Source organism: Calonectris borealis, chromosome 4 (genome assembly GCF_964195595.1).
Source record: "Calonectris borealis chromosome 4, bCalBor7.hap1.2, whole genome shotgun sequence".
Lineage (NCBI taxonomy): Eukaryota > Metazoa > Chordata > Aves > Procellariiformes > Procellariidae > Calonectris > Calonectris borealis.
The window spans coordinates 9,995,322-10,018,745 of NC_134315.1; the positions used below are offsets into that span (position 1 = coordinate 9,995,322).

Consider the following 23,424-nt stretch of genomic DNA (forward strand, 5'->3'; position numbering starts at 1 on the left):
GGAAGAAGCAATGCATTTAAATTGCAGCAAGGAGGTCGGGTATCAGCAGAATGTTCTGACAGTGAGGACAGCGAGGCACTGGGCTGGGTTACCTGGGGAGCCTTTGGTACCTCCAGCATGAGAAGCCTGCGAGAGGTTTGGCTCCAGCCTCGGGCAGGGGAGGGAGCGCCCAGAGACCTCCTGGACTGCTCTTGCCGGTGCCTGGTTGGAGTTTTGCACCAATTTGGGGAAAAATGCAAGGTACAGGACAAAGACAAATTCGGTGCCATCACCTTGTGGTGACGGGCTCTTTGCTGTTCTTGAACAAATGGCAAAGCAGGTAACGTGAAAATGTGAAATCTGCAGTAATTAATTAGATAATGGGAAATCAATCATGCTAATGAGTATGTAAGTGTTGGCAGACTAACTATTGCTGTGTGGATGGAATTGATTTAGTGAATACTTTTTTCAGGGATTGCAGGTGGGAAGCTGCCTAGGTCTGGTCAACAATGATCGTATGTGGTGCTTCCCTGTAAGACTTCCCAGCTAAACCTTCAAGCTGAGTGCTGGTTTTGGTGCTTTGCTTGAGGCACTGAATTCCAGCAAAGGGAAGATCTCTGCTCAACAACGCCAAAACACTTCTCTGACGGTGTGGAGGGGAAAAGGAATGGCCTCCAGAAGGCATAACTTGCTGCAAGCAACCTTGCATGCAAAAAAAATACTGCTTAGGCTGCTCTGTCTGTTTGGGGCCCAGAATCTAAGATGCCGTAGCACATAGTGGTTAGGACCCAGCCTTATGGGACCCACACAGCACTGTGTTTGCTAAATGTGGTGTCTGCAAAATGCAAAAGTTACAAAGGGCAATCTTCATCTTCAGGCAGATGTTTACCATGCAAGTGTCACATGGGGTGCCACATCTTTTTTGTTGATGCACTGATTTTAGCATTGGGAGAAAATTTTTCAGTAACAAGGTGCAAGTGAGGTGGAAGAAACTGGAGGGGCAGGATGGAGAATTTAACTTACTTGGTTTATTTGTTTTCCTTCCAGCTTTCCACAGGTCTATTTTTTTGCTTTGTACTTGGCTCTGTGTCTCTGATCCCGTCTGTCCTGTTTTTGTTCGCCTTCCTTTGTTGTCGATGGTTTCACGCTGGTTCCATTCCTCTCCTTTCGTGTGACACAGATTCTCCGCCTGAGCCACGTCCAAGGTGTTGGACTCCCTGCAGTTACGGCACAGAGGCTCGATGCCGAGGACACGACTTCCTGCTTCGCTGACAGTGTCTGCATTGTGTAAGTGAGTGCATGTTTTACCAGCCCACAAAAAAGAAGTTTCAGGGCATTACTTAATGAATTCTCCTTTTTCGAACTTGTCAGGACACTGGCAGCTCTTCACTTCTTCTTTATTGTTGCTGGTCTCTTGGTATCTACAGGAGACCCACTAGTCTAGATGATCTATACACAGCAAGAGAGCTTTTTTTAATGTGAAGACCTTACAGTCAACACGGAGAAAACAGACAAAGGTATGAGAAAGTTGTTATGAATAAATCTTGCCTCTGCAAAGGGAAGTAGAAACACAGAGAAATCCCCAGATCTCATTACTAGAGGTAATGAGATACCTGTAGAGGACTGTGACTGGCCGAGGACCACACGATAAGTCTGTCTTGACATCAGGTAGAAAACCTCTCTCATATGACTCATTCCTTTGTTTACAGGTTTGCCTTTGCTTCCCAAATTAAGATATGTGCTTTACCCTAGACAGGCAGTACGATGGCTTAATGAAGAGGAGGTCAGAAGTAATACCTCAGCATGACCTCTGCTTTCATTGTCTGCACCTTTGACATTTAATCAAACACATTAAACTACCCAAAATGCGCACATCTGGGCTCCTTGTAGACTATGTTTGTTTCATTTTTTTAAAGCTTTGCTTACCTGTGGAGTCTGCTATTTACTATATGATGCTTTTTGCCACTTAGGCACTATGCTTAATCAGATTTGTAAATTAATTCTCTCCCGGGGTTTCTCTTTGTGTGTTCAGAAAGCATAAAAAGTGTTCATGACACGCTTCAAAACACACACTGGTTACATTAGTCATCCTCTCAGCATAATAGTTTTATGGAGAACACTTTAGGTTAAAAAAAAAACACATTTCCTTTAATCCAGTTTCTTTCCCCCACTTTTGATCCCTAGAGTTATGTTACATGTTAGTAAACAGCTACACGACACGCAAAGGCTGTAATTGTGATTTTTTTTTTTTTGCTGGAGGAAAAAAGCTACTGTTTACATCTTGAAATATCTAATATTATTTTTTATGATATATTCAACTGAAAACATTTTCATACAGGAACTTCACCTTCTTCTGTCAGCTGGAAAGCTGGTTGCAAAAATGAGCGCTGCTGAATCAAGGCGTGCTTTCCGCCTGCTCTCCATTTCCCCAGCTGGGCAGTCCCAGCCCAGAGGCAGGGCCGGGGCCGGATGGGAAGGGGCCGCTTGGATGGGGAGCACCAACCTCTCCATCAGTGCTGCCCGCATCTTCATGGACGGACCGTCCCTCACACCCACCGTGCCCCTTCCTTGTCACAGTTGTTTAAATGTCAACAACACACTTCTGTGGCAAACATTGCAATGTAGGAAAGGATTTGAATGGTGGAAAATATCGCTGACGTTGGTGAGGAAGAGAGGGTGCTCGGCAAGCGCTGCAGTGCCCATTGGCCAGAGAGAAGGACTGCCGTGGCCGTTGAACCACAGCCTGCGAGCTACAGTGACAACAAGCTGCAGCACGTCACCTTGGGCACGAGGGGTACTTTCCAGAAGTCACAGACAAATGTGGCTGTGGTCTTCTCTTCAAGCCAGTGGGACCCAGGGAAAAACTCTCCTCATGATACTGCAAACTCGCCCTTGTACTCTCTAGGCAGCCTTATCTACCCCCCACACCTTGCATGCACACCCCCCCCCCCCCCCAATCTCTCAGGCCCTTTGTGTTTCACAGGAAACAAGTAGATAAACCACAACTCTCAATTTCCTAATTATGCAAAAAAGTAGAAACTCCTAAACCTTCAGAAGCTCAAAAATGCTGAAGTTGTTGAAAAAAAAAGGCAAAGACAACCTGAAACCGAATGGGGATTTCACACCACGGATGTTGGGATCTCATAGACATTACAAAGGTGCGTGGTGCTCTCACACACACTTACTGTTATCTCTGTTTGCTAGAAGAGGACAGCAGCGCATGGCAGAGTGAGCCCCGTCTTTGACAAAGGACACAGTAGCAGGAAAATCTTGTGTCTGATGGAGCAATCCGTGATCCTGAAAAGAGAAAGCATTGCGTTGAGTTGCTGCAGAGAGGAACTTGCTTAGCTCGGGGAGGGGAGGAACCTGGCTCTAGCGCTGCTCTCCAGCGGGAGCCTGGGGATTTCTAGACATGTTTTTGCCCAGACCACTTCTTCTCTCTCAGCCTCCCTCTTTCCCTGGATCTGTGCCTGCCTCAGGGCTGTGGGATAACCAGACCCCCCAGGACTTCACCCAGGCTGCAGCAGTGCAGGCAATGTGCAGCTGCAATAAATGCATGCGATGGAGCCCCAGCAAGCAGCTGGAGAGCAGCTGTACCTGCTGTTGCTGCCCCGCTTCAGAGTGCCGCAGTCACTGCCCGTCCCGCTGCCTTCGCTGTGGCTGGCAGGGCACGTCCTTGTGTTCCTGGGACACCATGATGAGCTCATCCCATCAGAGCAGCTGCTCGTTCCTCTTCTCCCTGGTTTCACATGTTCTCTCTCAAATCTCCTTCTTGCCAGTTGGTTCACCGCGCATGATTTAACCCCTTCCAAATTTTCCTGCATTCAGTAACAATTTTGGGAAATGGGAAAGGCATCCAAAGAAATGCACCTGCAGGGTGGGGTGGGCTGGTGGCGAGTGGAGCCTGTCGGAGGGTCCCTCTCCCCACTGCCGCTAGCAGGCAATGTGGCAGCTCATGGTACCGGTACTTACAGAGCCTGTTTTTTTCCCAATTCCCATATCACAACAGCCTGTACGTGTCTCTAGCTTCTCTCTTGCTCTTTCCTTAGTCAGACATCTGTATTTTTTCCTTTCCCTGAGGGGACAGCGGAGTGATGTGGAAGAAGGAAGATTCCCTGATTCTGGTGAGTTCTGGGAACAAGTTCCACAATTTTCAGCCAGATGCCAAGAAACCCATGTCATTCACAGCCGCAACTTGCATTCGTTTCCTTAGCAGCTCCTTTGTTTGCCAGCACATCATCAAGGTCACAGGGAGAGGGGCGGTTCATCAGGCACTGTTGGCCAGGCTTGCAGGCAGCTTTGAATTTTAGGACCAAATCGTGAACCGTGGAGGATTGACTCTGGCAGCAGAGCATGGGCAGGACTTTCTCTTTGCAGCCTGTGCTGCTGCCTTCACATCAAACCGTTCACGTCCTGTAGGTCAATATTGTTTCCATTTCGTGGGAAAACTGTGCTAAAATACCGGTTTGAAAGGCAGGACCATCGTGAGGACCTGAGCACCTTCCTCCTGAGAAGCATCCTTGACCCGTGAAAGCCCAGCGGGCTGGAGCATCTGCAAGGCTGGCAGAGCCACGCTGTCTGCGGGGCAGCTGCACCCGTTTGTCCTGGGTGAGGACCTGCCGCCCGTCCCGTCCCAGCTCTGCCCCGGCCTCCCTCTCTGTTCCCACACAGGGAGCAGAGCGTGCGGGTGGTGTCTCTGTGGCTTTCCAGTCCCTGCTTTATCCAAGAGGATGTTTGTTTCCTGCAAAGGAAAGCACAGTCAGATGTCACGCTAGAGGAAGATAAAACAGATCTACGTGGGGCCAAACGGGTATCTTTTACAAGTCTACTTAGAGATTTCATCAGGGATTAACTTGGCTCATCAAACCAAACTCTAATTGTGTCCATTGCTAGTGGACAAGCTCAAGGGACTAACACAGGGACAGCAAGATGCTCAGTTTGCTCACGATGTTGCATGTCCCGGTCGCAGTGAGTGTTGGTTCCCCCGTATTGAAGATGGAGTGCTGATACTGACCACAGAGAGCTCTGGGGGTGGAAAAATATGATATTAATGCTAGGGGTGCTGGGCAGCCCTAGTGATCTGCTAGTGAATGGTGCCATGGCATCACTGCATGATGCTCGTCCGGCACATTTGTCGCTCCAATGAAACTTCAATCCTCCAAACCACCACATACGCTGAAGTGGTACAGGTTGTCCTGTATGACTGTGAGAATCAGAAATTCACGGATCAGGAAGATGGGCTTTTTAGGTGGGGAGGGACCTTACCATCCCCTCCTAATGGTGGCCTTGGGAGCCATTTGGAGAATCACGCACCAAAGCATCTCAACTCTACTGGGCTCCTGAACCTTGCTGTTGTCACTTGCAATTGCTTTATCTGTATCTATTGCAGAATTGCTAACAGTGCCTGTTTCAGCCTGAGATTGTCCCGTTTCCTTTTGGTTTCCCCTTATTATATTACACACAGCAAACATTTTTGGCCATGTACTTTTTTTTTTTAAATTGAGGTATTTCTCATATGTTTTCCCTTATTGGGAATATTCATTCAGCAATTACCTTTGCCAAGGATGATGTAGTGCAAGCAGGTGTTACAGCCTTGCTTTCAGCCGTATGGGAAATACATTTCATTTCTGACAGCAATCCTGCTGTTTCAGTAGAAGGCTACCCCATGCAGAGATAGGCTGGTTAGATCAAACTGTACTAATTGCAGAGTGATTTGGAAATCTGTTCCACTTGCAAACAGAATGAATCCAACACTTTGTAACATTGAATTAACAAAGGTCACATTTCATAAATATTACACAGCAATTTTCATAGATAATGCAGCAGGCTAGTTAATGATTAGAGCAGTAAACTCCTGACGTAAAGCCATGATGAATAAAGGACATATTTTTACAGCTTCTGTTATTATTGCCTCAGGAATCTTAACCAAAGGCAGCAAAATTATTAGGGTCCAACATAAAATTAAAGTCTAGCCCATCAAACTATATCTGGTCTTCCCAATGGCTTTTGGATTAGAAACTAGAAAATTGAAGAGATTTTAGAATATCAGTCAGATTCTCAATGGGAAAATAAGCATGTTGGTTTCAATCCAGTTCTACTGGATTCTGCAGTGAAAGAACCAGCCTCGATAACTGGTGGGAATTGGCAGAGCTCAGGCTAAGCAGGGATGCAATTCTCCCTCCTGTTCTAGCTGCTGGAGCTGCTGGATCAGGGCAGAAAATTTTAGTAAAGATTTAGTTCTGCTCCTAGGACTGACCCCAGAGACCAGCACCTCTCCTGAGACTGGGTCCAGCACCATTTCTTAGATGGAAATGTATTCGAGCTACCTGAGTGGTAATATCTTGCTGACGTCTATGGGATTAGCTCAATAGGGAGGCAGTATTGTACATATTGTATGTAAGAGAAGGTGGTGGAATGAATCCTGGGATTACTCAGAGGTGTAAAACCAGAAATCTTGGGCCCGTGTACAAACAGAGGACTTAAAACCAGAGAATGTAATTTTCCAGAATTTAACTAGGCATGTTTTATATCCAATAGCTTTACACACATAGACAATCCATATTTCTCGGTAGGGTTTTATCTACTGTGAGCCATTTGTATCTGAATTTGATGGGCTAGAAAATCTTGGTATAAAACTGTGGGACAGCTGCCATCCAGCAGTGCTTAGGAGTGGAGGGCTTGGGAATCAGCAAAATTCCAGCAGGCATTTTGTATTTTCTTCATCCAGAAGAAACCCCCAGGGGATGGAAAGTGGCTAGTGTCACTCTGCAATGCCTTATTGAGAGAAATGAAATGTAAAGCCCATTGTGGAACATGCAGCGATATCCAGGCGCTTGGATGAAGAGGTGGAACCAGTTACGTCTCTGTTTGGGAAAGCTGTTTGATGAGATGAAACGTGAATTGTCCACGCAGTGATGCCGTTTGGACATTTCAGGTTTTAATTTTCAATTTTCAGATGTTCATGCTTTGAGGCCATTCAGAACCTAAATCTAAAAATATAATTCCTTGAAAATCTAGTGCAATTCAAGTGGAAAAAAAAAAAACACCAAAACCCAATATTCATGCAAGTAGCAGCTCAGCAAAACATAAACCAACCCAAATTGTGAAAAACCGCCCAAAGTAGCATCAACGCCAGAGTCAGAAGAAACCTAGAAGGCTTTTCCCACAGCTGGACATGGGGGGACCCCGACAGGCAGGGGTTCGCGGGGTCGCTGCTTCCTGGAGGGCTCACCCTGCCCGCAGCCAGCACTTTCTCCAGCCCTGCCTCCATCCCAGCTGGAATGGGCTGAAAAATAACTGGAAGTTTCTTTTCAGAGCAGACACAAGGCACAGCGGGTTCTTCCATTGACAAACGAGCAAAAGAAAACAAAATATCACACTATCATTTAAAAATAGCTTCAGTAAGAATACCGTGGGGAGTGCTTTCGCCGGGCAGAGATTGGCGACTGATTAGGGAGGGTTATCAGCGTACCTGGTGCTGGATAAAACCTGATCCCGCTGCAAGGCATTCTCACTCAATCAGACAAATTGTGGGTTTGCGATGAATGCCTGAGAAACTCTAGAAGTTTTCTGATAACGCAGGAGTTTGAAACACAGGTTTTCCGCTCCTCGCCTGCAATGCAACTTTAGAAAAGTCCCATGTGGTCTGATGCTGCAAAGTGGCATTCTTGGAGTTTGGTGAGACAGGGCAGTTAGGAGGCAGCAGAGCAGGGTGTAGATGTTACTCCTCTCCCATACCCGTTCCCTGCTCATGCCAAATGCAAGCTGGCTTGGTCCACTGCCAAAGTGGGGTGAGCAAGGGCGATCCCATCCTGTAAATTAGAAGTGAAAACATTCGTAAAGGCTAGGCACCATTGTAAAGTTCAGCCTAGGTTTGGAGACTTCCATAAGTGATGTCTGTGCCTTGTAGCCACGCTCTGAAGTGATAGATTTTGATCACAGACTTTACCGTGTAATTTTGGGAAGTTGATCCATTGAGTGTTCTTGCAGGGTCATCAGTGTCATTTTTAAAGCACAGCATATATGTGCAACAGTTTTCCAGTGGCAGACCTCAAATTGCATGACCCAAGATTTAGGGTCATTGCAACTTTTAACGTTCCTTCTGGTCTTCAGCCTCTTGATTCTGTTTATACAATGAATTCAGGTGTTAAAATGAATGTATTTTTCGTGCTCTCTTTATTATAAAGGACTTAGAGCATCATTTAATTTGCAACTGTTACTTGGATCTATTTGCATTATTCCAATTAATTATTTCAAGACAAAAGAAGAAATGGATGGAAAGGGAGCAAGAGCGAGTCTTGAGCTCTTCTGGGATGGTGTCATTTGTTAGTTCACTGCAGTCGTCTCAAGACCTATCTTGACCCATCACTCGTCTAAAACTTCATAGCTAGAGGCACTGCTGAAATCCAGAGGCCTGAAGCACTGTCAGTACTGAACAAAACCCAAGTGCATTAGAAGTAGAACAACTGGACAAGTAGCTTTGCTAGGTTAAGTGTCATTCTCATGACCCTAAGATTAAAGATCTTTCCTGTTTTTATGTAGTATATCCTGACTGCTTTTCACACGTGACTGCATCAGCAAAGCATATCACAGTGAAAATATATGCAAAAACCATAAAAAACAAAAAGAGACAAATCAGGTAATGCAGTGATGAACCCCAAAGCAGAGAAACCCCAAGCTGGGGCTGCCCTCGCAGCTGGCACCCACCCAAAACTGAATGTGTCCTCTGATGGTCCGATCACGTCAAGTGCAGCGTGCTCGGCAGGGCAGAGCCCCTGCCTCCGTGCTCGGGATTTGGGACACGGCGTCTGCTGGCTTGCCAAAGCTTCACAAAGTGGCCACTTCACTGGGCAACACCCCAACAGCACGACAGCGCTGCCCTGCTCCTGCGGTACCGCTGTGTAACAGTCACGGCATGCAGCAAGTAACCCTGTTTTGGGTCTCCTTTCCAGGGGTCATCTTGCACCTCCCCTTTGCCCCATCCCCAGGATCTCACCCATGCAGATTTCCCACTGCTCCTGCTCTTCTGCGCTTTCTTCAAAATGCTTCCTCGGGTGATTCTCAAATCTCCCGAGGGAGCTGCGTTTCAGAGATTTCCCTTCCTACACAATGTCCATTCTCTGGTGGGATCCACATGGGTCATTTCTGAGGGCAGTGACAGATCCATCACACCACTGGGTTTCCTGCTGTCCCGCCTTGAGGCCAATTTAATAATAGGGGTTATTTGGGATTGGTTCTTTACCAAAGCAACGAGTTACTGTTCTTCAAACTGAGGGGACAGCAAGTGACACCTAAGACCTTTCATTCCGAGATCTATTGCTGCTTCCAGGCACCACCTGGAAGGGAAGCCAGCTGCCCCCAGCTCACTCAGTAAACCATGAACAGCAAAGGTGGGAAACTAAACCTCCCACACCACAGCCTGTTGCCACATCTACTCAGCCTGGACCAGTGACTCCAACCATTTCGCTGCTGAGATCCCCTGCAGGAAGGATAATACTTTATGCATGTTGTCAAAATGCCTTTTAGCAATAGCAGGATACTCTGCTCCGAGCGGAGGAGGATACATACCAAGCCCTAAGCTGTTCCAAGCTTCACAGAACAGCAGACAGCAAAATACATGTGGCTGCACTGGGACATGTTGTTTTCAAATCCCTGTGTGATAGCACCAAGTGGCATAAATCAGAATTACCTGTCACAAGTCATATCCCTCCACGGCTGTTTCTCATCCAGGCTGAGCGGCAGCTCAGACTCTCTGAGCCAGTGGATGCTCTAGAAAGAAGGCAAAGAAGTAGCAATGTGTGAGATGGAATGGGGAGATGGTAAGAAGGCATTGATGCTTGAAAAACAATGTTGAAATGCATCCCATTAGAAAGTTGTGCCGAGGTTGTGTTAGGGCAGGAACATGAGGGGCTTTCCTGCTTCCTGAGAGTGCAGAGCTGGCTCCGACAGCTGCTTTCTTTAGCATCACTTTCAGAGTCAACATTCTGGCTTTTCTGTATGAGAAGTGGAGGACTCTGCCCTGACGTGCACCTTCTGCAGACCCAGGGAGTCCAATCTTCCTCTAAAACAGTCTGCAAAACTTAGAACAGCTTTCAGTTAAAGCTCAGCCCATCCCCAGGGAACCTGTGGAGCAAGGCCAGCGGCACATCCTCCTGAAGCCGGCGACATCCGTGCTGCTAAATACTTCAGATTCCTCTCGGACACCAATCCAGACTCTAAGATGTACTGAAGACCTGACATGGACGTTACTCAGCGTAAGACATTTTCCCTGGGGAACTCTTCGGACTAGCAACAGGTCAAATCAAAACCTCAGTCCAGACCTCACCTCTGAATCCAAGCCGTATCCTGACCAGCCTCAACAGCCTAAATGTGGGGAGTCACGACCTGGGAGCTCTGCCTGCTTTGGAGCCTTGCCTTTGGCTTGATATCCCAGGCATTGAGCTATTGCCACGTGGTATTTAAAGGTCTTTTTACTAATTTATCTCCAAAGCTCAGGCTTCTGTTGTGATGCCGTCTCTGAAAGTCTCTGCCTGCCCTTTGCAAGACACGTCTCATCAAGGTTGTCTTAAAACATAGGTAGATGTTGGTTTCTTTTCACCCTCCAGTTTGGGTGAAGTCAACATGCCCGTTCTCTTTCGGTACGTGAGCAGGTTGGCAGTGAAAAGCAGCATGGCTTGGACTTCTCACTGCTGAACGGCTTCTAGGCACTGTGCTATGATAAGGCAACAACCCTGCCCACATCCTATGGATCTAATAAGTATTTCCCATATATGAGGTCAAGATATTAAGAGCAGATTTCGAAGAGTTCAGCACCAACATGTCCTATTGAGAAGAAGAGGGGTTGCTGAAAAATCAAGCCAAAAGTCATTTGTCCATGAACAGAAGGTTCAGCGCTGGCTGGGATCAGAGTGCCAGAGCTCGTGGCTGCTACCCCATCCCGCTGCTCCAGCGTTTGGGGGTCAGAGGCTGAGATCAGCCTTAGTTTTGGAAGGAAGAAGTCCTGTTCTTAGCTGGACTCGAGCATACAGCTATCAGGACAACTTCATCAATATATTTTGTTCTCCCTGCCTCACTCCTCGCTGACTTGTTCCCACACTTTTTGGCAGCCTCTAGCACCATTTTTGTTTTCCCCCTCAGACTGATGTGCTGCTTCTGTACAGAGATAAGCTCCTGTAAGAGAGGCTTAGGCAAAAAGAAAACCAAACATCCAAGATCTATACTTTAAGAATTATTGAAGTAGATTCCGGTATCACTTATTTCCTAGGACAAGAAATCATTTGTATATGTCAAAACCAAAAGAAAACCCTGAAGTGCTGAGTTTCCCCTTTCTATGATCATAGTTATTAAAAAGAAGGTACCATTTGCCATCTGCTTCTGATGACACCTACACCCAGGCGGTCTTTCCACCTGCCCCAGGGTTTGTCCTGGGGTGCTGCTGGGCTTTGCTCATTACTGCTAATGTTGTCATTCTGCAGGGTTATGGGAAGATGCAGCAACACAGTGTGTTTCAAATCCAGGTTTCAGAAAGAAATGAGAGACACGTATCTCTCCAGTCTGTTGGGGGAAAGAATGAAAAATAAATGGTTCTGGTGACATGCAGTTGCTGGCTATTAATTCCTTGGAGGATTTTGTATTGCTTCCAAGGCAAATACAAGATTAGCTGTTGGAGTAATGGAATAGTATGGGATAGTGATCTAGGGGTTCTTGTAACACAGATGTTATTTTTTTAGCCAATGCAGAGCAAATCTACTTACAGATGTAATTTTGTGTTTGTATGTTCACCATGATGTCTAGCTGCCCAGTAGCCCCCCACTATAACCTGAGAAGACAGAGATCCTGCCTTCGTGGGCCAAGCCCCCAGCTCCCAGGCGGGGATGGGTACCCCATATACCCACCCCTGCTCGAGCAGGTGCCCCGTGAGGGCGTCAGCCCTTTTGGTGCAGCCACTTGTCAACATGCAGAGGTGAGCAGGGCGAAAAGCAACCTGGCTGCGAGAAGGCAAGCGGAAAGCAGGTCTCAGTCGCCTGAAACCTTCCTGGTGATTCACCCAGCTGCAGGGGCTGCCCATCCCAGCTGCACCAGTTGGTGATGGTGCTTGGAAGAAATGCCGCTGCTGTAAGAATGCCGCTATTTTGTGAAAGCATTTTCAGGACCTTCCAGTGCCAGATATCCAGACGCGCTAATGCAAAATGCATTAGCCCAAGCAGCAGGAGCTCCGGGGCTGCTGGCGCCATTGAGTTCCACTCATTTCATCTTTATTATAAATACTGCATTGTCGTCTCATTCTTTTCTCTCATCCTCTCTTTAGAAAAGAATTATAAGGCTCTAGTTGACTGGTCCCTTTGACTTAGTACAGTTGTTAAACCACAGGCAGTAAATACCTCTTTCAATTGTTTAAGGCGGATGTATTTATTTCATTGGAACAACTGAATGAAATCTGCAAGAGCTAAAGAATCCCCCCTTTCACGGCAACTCCACTTTTCTACCTCCGAGCTGAATACAAAAGAAACTCCTCCTAAACCTGCCGTGTGAAATCAGCCCACCTTCAGGCTCACTCCCACTCTCCGCTTAGTTTTTAGTGGTTCAAGAAGTATTCCAGCCTCAAAAGACTCACCGCCTACTTGTAAATAGTGATCTTTCACCAGCCAGATCTCAGCTGACAAATGTTAATTGTTATGCAAACTATCCAGGAGATGAGCTCTTCTCCCAGGACTGAAGGGCAGCCACCTCCCAGATGAAACAAGGCAGCTGTTTAAACAGTGCGGGGCTGCTCTGCCCCGGCTGCCAGAGCCGGGGGAGAGCCGAGTGGTGCGAGCGGAGCTGGAGCTGTGCCATGCCACCATGGTTAACACCCCCGCTTTTGTGGAGAAAACCTCCACAACACAACTCGAGAACTTTAACCGACCCCACGCGATCAGGGAATTGATGCTATGTTGCAGTGGAAACCAGATATAAAAATTGTTTCTTTGGGTTCAGGCAGTGGGATGCTCCCACCTGCAACTGGGGAAAGTGAATTCTGGTCGTTGGGGCTGGATCGGGGTGGGAGAGCAATGCTCTGCCAGCCCAAAGCGTTTGGCAGGAACCAGGGATGCTGAAAATGCCATGCGAGCCTTGTTCTTACCTGGAGGCAGGTCGATGCCTGGGGCAGGCGGTGCTGTTGGGCCACAGCTCCCGCTGGAGTCCCCCGGGGAGCCGGGAACCATCTCCCCTCACCTGGGAAAGGCAGCGTTCCTGCTCGATGGCCGCTGCTCATAACCCCACCGTAGGCAAGAGCTGAAGGGAAACCTGACATGCTATCAGCTCATTTTTCCTTCCAGTCCCGTCTAATCGCTGCTCCTTCCTTCCTCAGCTGCTCTGGGTGCAGGGCTGCTCTGCCCAGTGCAGGGTCTTGGGGATCGCTAGGAAGCGTGGGAGTCACCCCAGAAAGAGAGAGGGACTCACCACAGCTGCTTGTAAAAACCGTCCTGACGGGGCCGGTGGGAATTCGTATGAGTAGCAAGTCTTACTCCTCACCTGCACTTGTCCAGCCCGTGGAGAGCACAGCCTGGGCGAGAAGGAGGTGGCTCACTGGAGCAGAACAGCGCTGGAGAGCAAGCTCCCACTTTCTGCTCTTACGCCGAGTCCGTCAGACCAGGCTGGCTGCAGGGAAAATTTACATTTCAAGCCCTATATGAGAGGTGCATAGAGCCCACTAGTGGGTGCTGCCAAATTCTATCTGTATCAGCCACATCATTGCTCTTCTGGGGTAAAAAACACCTTTCTGGCCATCAGAGAACATGGAAAAATGTGTCTTTCCCAGACGTTACTTAGGATAATTTAAAGGGGTTGCTGTGCTTCCTGACGAACACCTGGAGAACTGTCTACTTCTGTATGTGGCTGTGCTGAATTTCTGAGCACTGTATTTAACCAGGGCTTCACGCCACTCTGTAATCCTCATAACTGGATTTGGAGGGGTTTTGTTTGGTTTTGGGTTGGTTTTTTTCATTTTTAAGATAGTTTTGTGTTACTGCAGCAGGGAACTTCAGGCTTGGTTTTTTTTTAATAAAATGGTTTGTCCCATCTGTACTTGCGTAGTCTTCAGCTGTACAGGACTTCATGAGTTTGACCCAGTGCATTTTGAGATGAAAATACCTAGAAAGGGAGAGATGAAAATACATAGAAAGGGAGAATGGAGGAAGGACTATGATTTGAAGATTCAGACAATGAGGAAAAGTTTTCACTGATTCTAAGGCCTAGTATTGCTTACTTTCTTTAAATTTAATAGCAACATTATCATTAATTTCAGTGGCAGCAGGGCTGCAATGTACTTCAAAGGGAAAAAAGTGTCATTTGACCCAACAAATCTGTTCCAACCTCACATCTCCTTCCCTGCTTTTGCATCACTTCCCAGTATCTGAGTGAGCAAAGCAGCCACGTGCTATCTCCATGCTCCACTTTCTCCTTCATCAGCTCTGTCTGGCAACTTATTTTACACAATATGGTAAAACTCCTTCCCCAAAGGGCCATAAAGGCACGGATGCCATTGCCAGGGAAGGCCACCGATGCCTCTCAGCAAGGGCACTTGGCTTGGCTCACAGTGTCCGTGGTTGTTTTCATCTGAGACTGAGCTGATAAGGGGATTTCCTTTCAAGTGGAAAAGCATAAACTATATTTATATGCAGATAATTTCCTATTTGTTGGGTTTAGTGTAACAGGCTGAATTTCTGGCCTGTCTCTCCAGCGCTCTCCAACCACATGAAACATATTCACAATTGTTACCGGGTGGGAGATGTTTTGCCAGACGCTGGAGAGATGCCACGGTACAGCTGGCTCTGGAAGGCAGAGGTGGAAGGACATGACCGGGCCTCTTTACTCTGCTTTTTCTTTAACGAGGTAGCACAGACCACAGCACTTGCTTAGCATTTGCTACCATATTCATTCCAGGTGCTTATGCCGTTGACCCATCATTTTATCTGGGCAGATGGTATACATTTTGATCAAAAAATTAAAAAAAAAAAATCCTTACAGTGTAACTAATGCCCTCCGAGCCATCTTCAGGACCTAGTGATTTTGCAGGGTACAGGCAAGTAGGACCATGCTCAGCTAAGGAGCAGGAGAGGCTGAACTACACATGTAATAGGGGAAGGTTGTACTGAAAAAGCTGGTAGAATATTCTCAAGCTATTCATGCTCAGGAGGAGGGGAATATCGAACCAGCATTACTTCATGTTTTTATGGGAAACCTACCCCATTCCTCTCTGCAGGGGTTTCCAGAAGACGAGACACCAATTCACAGCTAACTGATAATTATTAGTCTTCTCTGTATCATTTTACAGTTGCAAAGCACCTCAGGATCCCTCTCTGCAGGAATCCTTCATGTTTATTACATTATCTTGGGGTTTTAGCTTGCATTCACTTTAGTGGCTGCCATGGGAGTATGCTCTTGAGGTTTAAAGATTAAGCTTTTATTTAAATGTATATTCCCCTAATGTTATACATCTGTTTTTGTTTAAAAGTAACGTTACTCATTTTAGAAATTCTTTGTTTACTGGGTCCTTTATTACAGGTCCATCTAACTCTCAGGCTGTGGATGTTACCAGCAGCTCCACCTGAGCCAATGTGCTTTCAAACATCTGGATTCTTCCAATTTCACCCTCCTGGGAACTCATGTGTGTGACAGATCAATGTACAGGAATGCTTTGCAGAGGAACTTCTTAAAGTCACCTTTGCTTTATACTTAAAAAGTCAAGCAAATAATAAAAACATCTCTGAAAAACAGTAAACACCTGAATTCCTTTCCCTTTCGGGGAGTACTTACTGCTTCTTGAGTCCTTTGAGGTTTGACCGGTGTCTTTCCAGAAACAGCACGTAGCTCTGGCCCACCCGTCTCCGCTCAGTCTTCTGGTTCTAGTCTTGTCTTTTTTGGGGCTGTATGTCCCTTCTGCAGTAGGATGTGATCTCTTTATATCTCTCGGTTTTGGAGATTTTCTATTCTTTTTTTTCAAGTAGCTTCTTTAGAAGAGATCCATGAAAAGCCAAGTGCTCCAAGGGCAGTGCTGATGGTCCTTGATGCCTTGAGTTGGAGCTAAGATGATTACTTTGCTGTGAAACGGACATTGTAATCAGCACTGAAAGTTAAAGTTAATAGAAGCAGAGTTTAGAATTCAAATGGCATTTGTGCAGACATAGGCAGGTCCCCCAGGCCATGTGTGTATGTATGTATATATATAAACACACACGTATGTATATATGTATGTCTGCATTTATACACACACAAAAACATGAATGAAAAAATATATATGCTGCATTCTGGCAAGAGAGAGAATAGTCAATACAGGAAGTAATATCATAGAAAAAATCCAGTTACCATCACAGAAGATACCATTTTCCAAGTCCTGCCCACTAGAACTGCGTCACCCTAACTGTCTGCACAATGCTCACATCACCTAAGAATTTAAATGGTGCAAAATAGCAACATTTTTTTCAGCTTTTGGGTTTCAGGGAATCTTTCTGCTCTCGAGTTTCTCAGCTTGAGAAAATGCTAAACTACACAGTGGATTCCTGCACCTTGTGCAACAATGCAAATTACAGTCTAATTTTCCCATGCCCAGATTGAAATACAGCTTCCATCTTTCTCCTACTTAACCATATCCTGGTGTGAGACAATACAATATTGAGAAACACTTCATGCTACAATAGCAGTAACACAAACCTTTTGTTTTATCATTAAGTGGAATGAATCCCTGAGGACTCAAGATAACTCCACAGAAGCCTATGTATGCCAAAAGAGAGGCTGGTTATGGTAAGCAAGGTCAGAGGTATGTGTATAGTCATCGTGCACGTTCACGCAATGAGTAGACAAACACCCAGTATGATGGGGTTTGGGTGAGGGACCCTTCCCTCTTGCTTGTACCCGGAGACAAAGGAATAATATCCATCACCATTTATGAGATCTCAGGATGGAGGGATGTAAAAATATCAATGCTCCATCCATTTGAGGTTGATATGGGCCCTGGCTGAGCCACAGCTGAGACCGAAGTCCTTCACCATTAGCATGTAAGATCGCCAACTGAAAGTCAAGTATATTGTGCCAGATAAATGTTTCTTGTCCCTTTCTGCTACTGGTGAAAAGTTCCCTTACAGAGAGGAGCAGGCACGTCCTAACGGTGAGAGCTACCTGGCATGAATGCCATGAGGAGCCGGGGACAAGCCTGGATCCAGAGTTCTGCACAGGGAGAGCAGCAAAGGGAGGTGGCATCCCACAGAGTTCTTTGGAAATAGGCAATGGAAATCCCAGTAATAGGACCAAGATGGCCACATTCAGGCAATCAGACCGAGCGTGGGAACAGAAACAGGTCCAGCCACAGCCTTTGACCACTTTCTTTTTGAGGACAGCAGGTTCGACTCTTCTGCATTGACATCTGCAGTAAATATGTTTCTTTCCAAATGTCTTCAGTCCAAGAAATAAGTCTACAAGATGCCGGTGCTCATCTTCCATGAAGGGTAGATCAGTCAGGTTGTCAATTAAAAGTACTTGCTGAAGGTGAGCTGTGGATAAATTAATCTAATAAGAAAGCTCCATAGGTCAACAGCTTCCTGCCAGGGACGGGGGAATGTCACAGCACATTGCTTGTTGGTATTGCACATGATGGTAATACTGTCTGTCGTCACCTGGAGGCAATGTCCCTGGATATGTTAATGGCACCTTTGCCTGCAGCCTGCACGGTGCTGTGGTTCATCATGTTTGAGCCGAAGGTTTGTTTCTGTAATGACCAAAGATCTTGTGCTACAGAAATGCCCACATGAGTACATCATACTAGCACCCTGGATGGCTGTCTCTATGCTTGGGAAGCATCTCCTCTTCATACACCAGAAGACCAATTGTCACACACCCAAGAGGAGATAAGGGTGGCTTGTTCTGTAGACAGTACTATATGGAACCAAGATTACAAGTGAAGAAGGTGCAGTTTGACATGGAACATTACCAAGATACAAACCGCTGGAGATTCTCACAGAGGTCAGCAGGATTTGGCAGTATCTGTTGGCTAAGCCTCCAGGGACGAGTGGGTCCTGCATGCTCTGCAGTCTGCTCCAGGTCCGAAAGTGCCAGCCATGGAGTTGGAGTTACTCCAAGGACCACACAGACTGAAGAGGTGGACTCTGAGCATTCACAGTAAAGTCCTGCCCTCTGAAGCAGAGGTGGCCCAAGATGACTGAAGATCAGTTCATTAGCCAGATATCCAAATAAGGAGGAATAAAGATTTCCCGTCATCTCTGATAAGCTGCAAAGCTAGAAGAATCTCTGGTCAGAAGTGACAGGGTATAGGCATACTTGCATGCAGAGTGACATTTGAAAGTAGAACCCATTCTGCTGGCCATGACCAAGATAAGAAGATGACCCACATCAAACATAGCTGAATTTGGCGGAATATTCAGCCTGTGCCCACTGCGCTCACAGGTCATAATTTGAAATTACAGGAAACGCAAAAAGACACGATTGCACACAGGATGTGGAAGAAGCAAATCTTCACACAACGTACCTCAGAACTTCAGGAGAAGGGATGGAAAAATCCCGATGCTCAGCAATACACTCTGCTGGCCATTTCCTTCAGATGATGTTTTGTTGCCTAATGTAATGTTTAAAACATCATATTATTGGCTGATGTTCCTCAGCCAATCAGTTCACATCTGGTTTTTTGTAAAACTGCTTCATATTTATCCTCCCAGAGACTTCTAAGCGGAAGTAGATGTTTTCAGAGATGCAAAAGGAATTCTGGATTAGTTTGGGTTTTTTCCGAGATGAAGAGGAATTTGAGGGCAAAAGCAGTTTATATTTACTCACCAAGCCCTTTATGGATACCAGACATGAATATGGAAAAATAACGTACGTTTCTCTCATGAACAGAAATGTAGCTTTTATCCATAAAATGTCTCAAAACAATTACAATCCAAGGAATGAAAAAAAATCTCTAATGGGAGACAACTGGTTTGTCACAATTCAGACAAATATTTGTTATGCAAAAGCAATTCTTATTTTTAAAAGGCAGTGCAGGACAGTTGGGAACGTTCTCAAGAGCTTTATTCCCATCACTGCAGAAATGTAAAATGACCTGATACAACCGTTTGCATTGCAGCAACGGGTCAACTGCTCCGAAGGCATGATGGCTGGGTAGAGGAGCTCCTTCTGCCAGAAATTGTAGACATTTTACGTCATGCACATTCTGGTTCTCAGTTTCCCGTTACTGTTTTCTTTCAGTTTAGGGATAATCCGAGATGTATGTTTCTTGCCATTTAAAACCAAGAGAAAAACCACAACAGTATTTTCCATGTAAGCCAAAGTCTTTCACATGTGCCAACTGTCAAAGCAGACAAAAGAGCTTTGATCATAGTCAGACACCATAACTAGCTACTTGTTTTAATTACAGAAAGTTTTAGCTATTATTATACGACAGGCTGGCACATTCAGCACATGACATAATTTTATGAAAGCTTTTCATTTCTCTCAGCACAGCTCCAGCCCTAGGCTATTCCACTCACAGCAGAAGTATCAGTTTGAACGAAGCCAGGGAGATATCTCAGACCGAGACCTACAACAACCCGATCACGCACCGACCCCGCTCCGCTCCCAGCCGGCGTGGGAGACCGTCATCCTCACCCCAGCTGGGGCAGAGCTGTGAACTGCCCGCAGATCATGTGTTTTCTTTTGTTCTTTTAATTTTGCAGGATGAAACAATTCTAAATCCGTGGGGTTTGGGCCATATTGCATATTGCTTTTACTGATGTTTTCCTTCTATTTATAGTACACTAGCTGTTTTGAGTGACTGATGAGCTAACCCCCAAAATATTGTTTTTTTCCTGCCTGGATCACTGTCAGACCACCAGAAAAAACCAGCTGTGGCACAGGTCAGTCCAAACATTTTCACAGGTATTCCTGGGCTACTACATGTTTTCACCTCTCTTAGCAATACTTTCGTTTTGGCAAAGCTTTCTGTGAACAAACTCGCAAAAGCACTGATGAAGAGCAAATCAAAGGGGGTATGACAGTTGTGAAAAAGGCTCTGTGATTTCTGTTTGAACAAATGCTTAGGAGGACTCATTTTCTTATAGCTGTGGAGCTCTAATCCTCATCTACTTAGCACATTAGAGAAAAATACCAAATTACGTCCCCTATCTCTGCGTCTCATTTCAAATGAAATCAAATAAGCGTAGTAAAGAGAATAAACACAAATAATTAGTGACAATGATAACATAGGAATTGGGCTGAAAGAATATCTTTCCCTTGGAAAACACTGGAAAGCAGTGTCAGAGTTGTTGATTAATTTAACAGCCATTAAAACATCTTATTAACTCAAGTGCTAATTGAGTGCTTGGCAGGAATAACAGAGCAGTGCCAACCACACACATACATGAACATTGCTAAAATTTGAAGAAATTCTGTGGCTTAATATTTTATTACTTTTACAACTTGCTTTTATAACATGTTTGGCTGGCTTAGGTGGCCTTACCTACCTCCTGTGTGCCTGTTTTGAAGATGCCATGCTCTGATGGCACACAGTCTCAACTCTCCTTGGAAAAAGTTAAGTCCATTTGCAGTCCTTTTGGCTGAGATCTTCCAGATCTGGCTGAAACGTGTGCCTCAGCAATGCCTGAGTTTGCAGGCTGAAAGGTGCAAACTGCTGAGCTTTGGGAAGTCTCAGTGCCATGACTGCTGACGTGATGGGCACTGGAGAAGGCAAGGTGGGCACTGAGGGAACAACTGCTCCAGCTGTTCCAGTAAAGAAGCCATGACCATGCTGACCACCACCTTCCCAGGACTGGTGTTTAGTTTCCAGAGTACCAGATCATTTTTCTTTCTTGTAGGTGGACGTTTACAGTTTGTCGGGAGAAGTTAGACTAACATTACTTCTTCCTCTACATTTGACCCCCAGCTGCGATGGTTTGTGGTTGCCACATATTGCTTCCCAGGTCCTTTCTTCCCTTGCACACATAACCTGCGAAGGCATCCTACCATGGCTTCTAGATGGGGAGAGGACAGCCACATATTGCTATACTTTGTTTTTGCAGAACCACAGAGGAGATCATCTCCACTCCCTTCCCCACCATCGCTCCCAGTGGGAGGAAAGCAACTAGTTTTTCCTGTCCAAGCAAAGCCAAGACATCGTATTGCCTGATTTTAGCTTGGGGCCTAAAGAGACGTATATCCCACTGCTGAAAGTGTTGCAGAGACAGTCAGCTCCAGACCTCTCCCCCTGATGACTACAAATGGAGGTGGGTGGTACGGAGCTCGCTTCTATAGGGCAAGCCCAAACTTCAGGTCATGTAGTCTAAATTAGTTGGGCAGAGGCAGGAGATATTTTAAACTCAGCACATCCTAAACACACTACAGATGATACTTTGAGACCAAGTGACAGCTAGCAAAATAGATGAAAAGTTATGAGTCATGAAGTTTGTCATGCATAAAACCTTGAGTCTCTTTTCTAGCCCTCAGCAGAGACACACCTCAAGTGATTTGTCTTTAGATACATAGAAGGCAATGGATGAAGCCAGGAATTACAGCCTGGCTATAGCCAACTCACTGACCCAAGGCTCCTGACTTGCGTGTGGCTTCAACACATGCTCCCATACGCCGGGGGAGTCTTTGGTGTTACTGCAATGTCTGCAGTGAGTGTGGCTTCCTCCAGCTCAGCAGCTGCAGCTTTAGCAGCTTTATACAGAGCTGCCTCGAGCCCGTAGTTAGGAGCCCCTGAAAGATTATTTACCTCTAGCTTAAAGGCTGCTAAACTGCCCTTGATGATTTGTTTGCAGCTGCAGTGAAGCATGGGCCAGCGAGCATGAATGAGCAGGGCAGGGTTGGAAGCTGTACCTGGGACAATGTTTAGGCTGCCGGGCTTGCATCGGTACCCGTAGAGGTTACAAAGTGCTTCGAGTGGTCGAATCCACTGGGAACCTTGTTCAGAGGAGGGAGAGAGGTTGTGCTGCATATATCGTCTTCCCCAGTCACCTAGAAATGACCAGCCACCAAACGACTAGTGCTTATTAATAAACTTGCTTAAGGAAATTGGCTGGAGTCTTAGTTTTCATTGTGCTGAATGAATGGAGCTAAATATAATCCAGAGCTCGTTTTGCTGGATAACAATGCGAGAGAAACTTCCTGTTCTAGCAGAAATCCCTGAGTTTAGAAGTAGGAGTTTCTCTAGGCTGGGTGAAATTCTTCAAATCTCAAGAAACATTAAGGTCACTCTCTAAATTCCTCTCTCCTCCCAAATAAGATATTATTTTAATACTCTGTGTGCAGGGTAATGTAGTGTCTTTATTAGAACACAGCTGAAAGTACAAGATGTTTTAATCAATGAGCACTCAGAAACAAAGGTACTTCTTGGCTTAAGACCCAAATTCAATAATTATTTTTTCAGCTGAACTGGAATAAAGACATTATTTAAACACGTATCTGTCATCTCACACTGCCTGCGGCTTGCTCTTGGCTATCTATTTCTCAGGAGCACTGTGGCAGCTCCTTATGTAAAGGGAAAAAAATATAACCATTTCCTTGCATGACTTCATTTGGGATTATGTCTCCTTATATCTCCTTCCGTGGAGCGCCGTGTCAGGAGAGGGCTTCAGGTGCTAACGAAGCCCGTGGTGGGTGTGCGAGTGCACCCTGGTCTTTGCAAAGACGCCTATTTGTGTTGCAGATTTGCAAAACAAAGGACCTCAGTGTTTGATTTTTCGCTCGGTGCTAAATGAACCGCTGGGCTGCAGGAGAGAGGGGAACACTGGAGAACCGGGAGCTCAGCAGCGGCACCGCTGCCAGGGCTGGGACTCGGGAGATGCAGCGATGTAAAAATGCTTTAATCCTGCCAGGCTCCTCTCCCTCATTTTGCCATTGGTTACGCTGCCAACCCATCAACCTTTCTGATGAGTTCTCCAGGAACAGCTTCGATCCCCCAGTGCTGCCAGTGCGAGCAACCTCCTTGCAAAGACCTTTGCTCTAGGAGAAAAACAAGGAGCCGATCTGCGAGTCCTTTTTAGCTCTACAGGTGCAAAATCTCATCTTTTCCCCTCGTGACAGTGCCACGCATAATGGACCTGAACCCAGTATTGCCAATAAATACCAACCGTTCATCCCCTCAGAAGACTCCTGTGTGCAAGATGGTGTTGGGTTGCATTCAAGCCCCACTGGGCTGCGGCGATTGCCGTTAGCAGCGGTGTTCGAGGAAGTCAGGCGAACCACAGTTGTTGTGGGTGGAGCGGACACTCAACACCTGATGGGTGGTGGAAGTTCTAGGAGGCTGTTAAAGCCAAAATAAGAAGCTTTGGCAGAGCGTGGTGAGGCCCCTGGGCAGAGCTGGCTTGGTCCTGCTTGGGTCCACACATCTGGGGCCAAGGTGCTGGGACAAGGGGTGCAAGCAAGGAGGAAGCAGAAGCTGATGGGGTGTAACAGAGGTATATGTTGGAGGTGAAGAGGAGA

The 23,424-nt window shown here is 46.2% G+C and overlaps 1 long non-coding RNA gene across 5 annotated transcripts; it reads left to right on the top strand.

Annotated features, from left to right (window-relative positions):
* On the top strand, positions 1 to 16,670 carry LOC142081684 (uncharacterized). Of its 5 annotated transcripts, none has more exons than XR_012673434.1 (3): positions 1 to 240; positions 1,160 to 14,850; positions 15,523 to 16,670. It is a non-coding gene; the product is annotated as an uncharacterized LOC142081684 (long non-coding RNA). The 5 variants fall into 5 exon arrangements; XR_012673435.1 differs by having other exon boundaries at positions 15,540 to 15,554; XR_012673437.1 differs by having other exon boundaries at positions 11 to 240; positions 1,160 to 1,496; positions 1,689 to 16,670.
* The last annotated feature ends 6,754 nt before the right edge of the window (positions 16,671 to 23,424 follow it).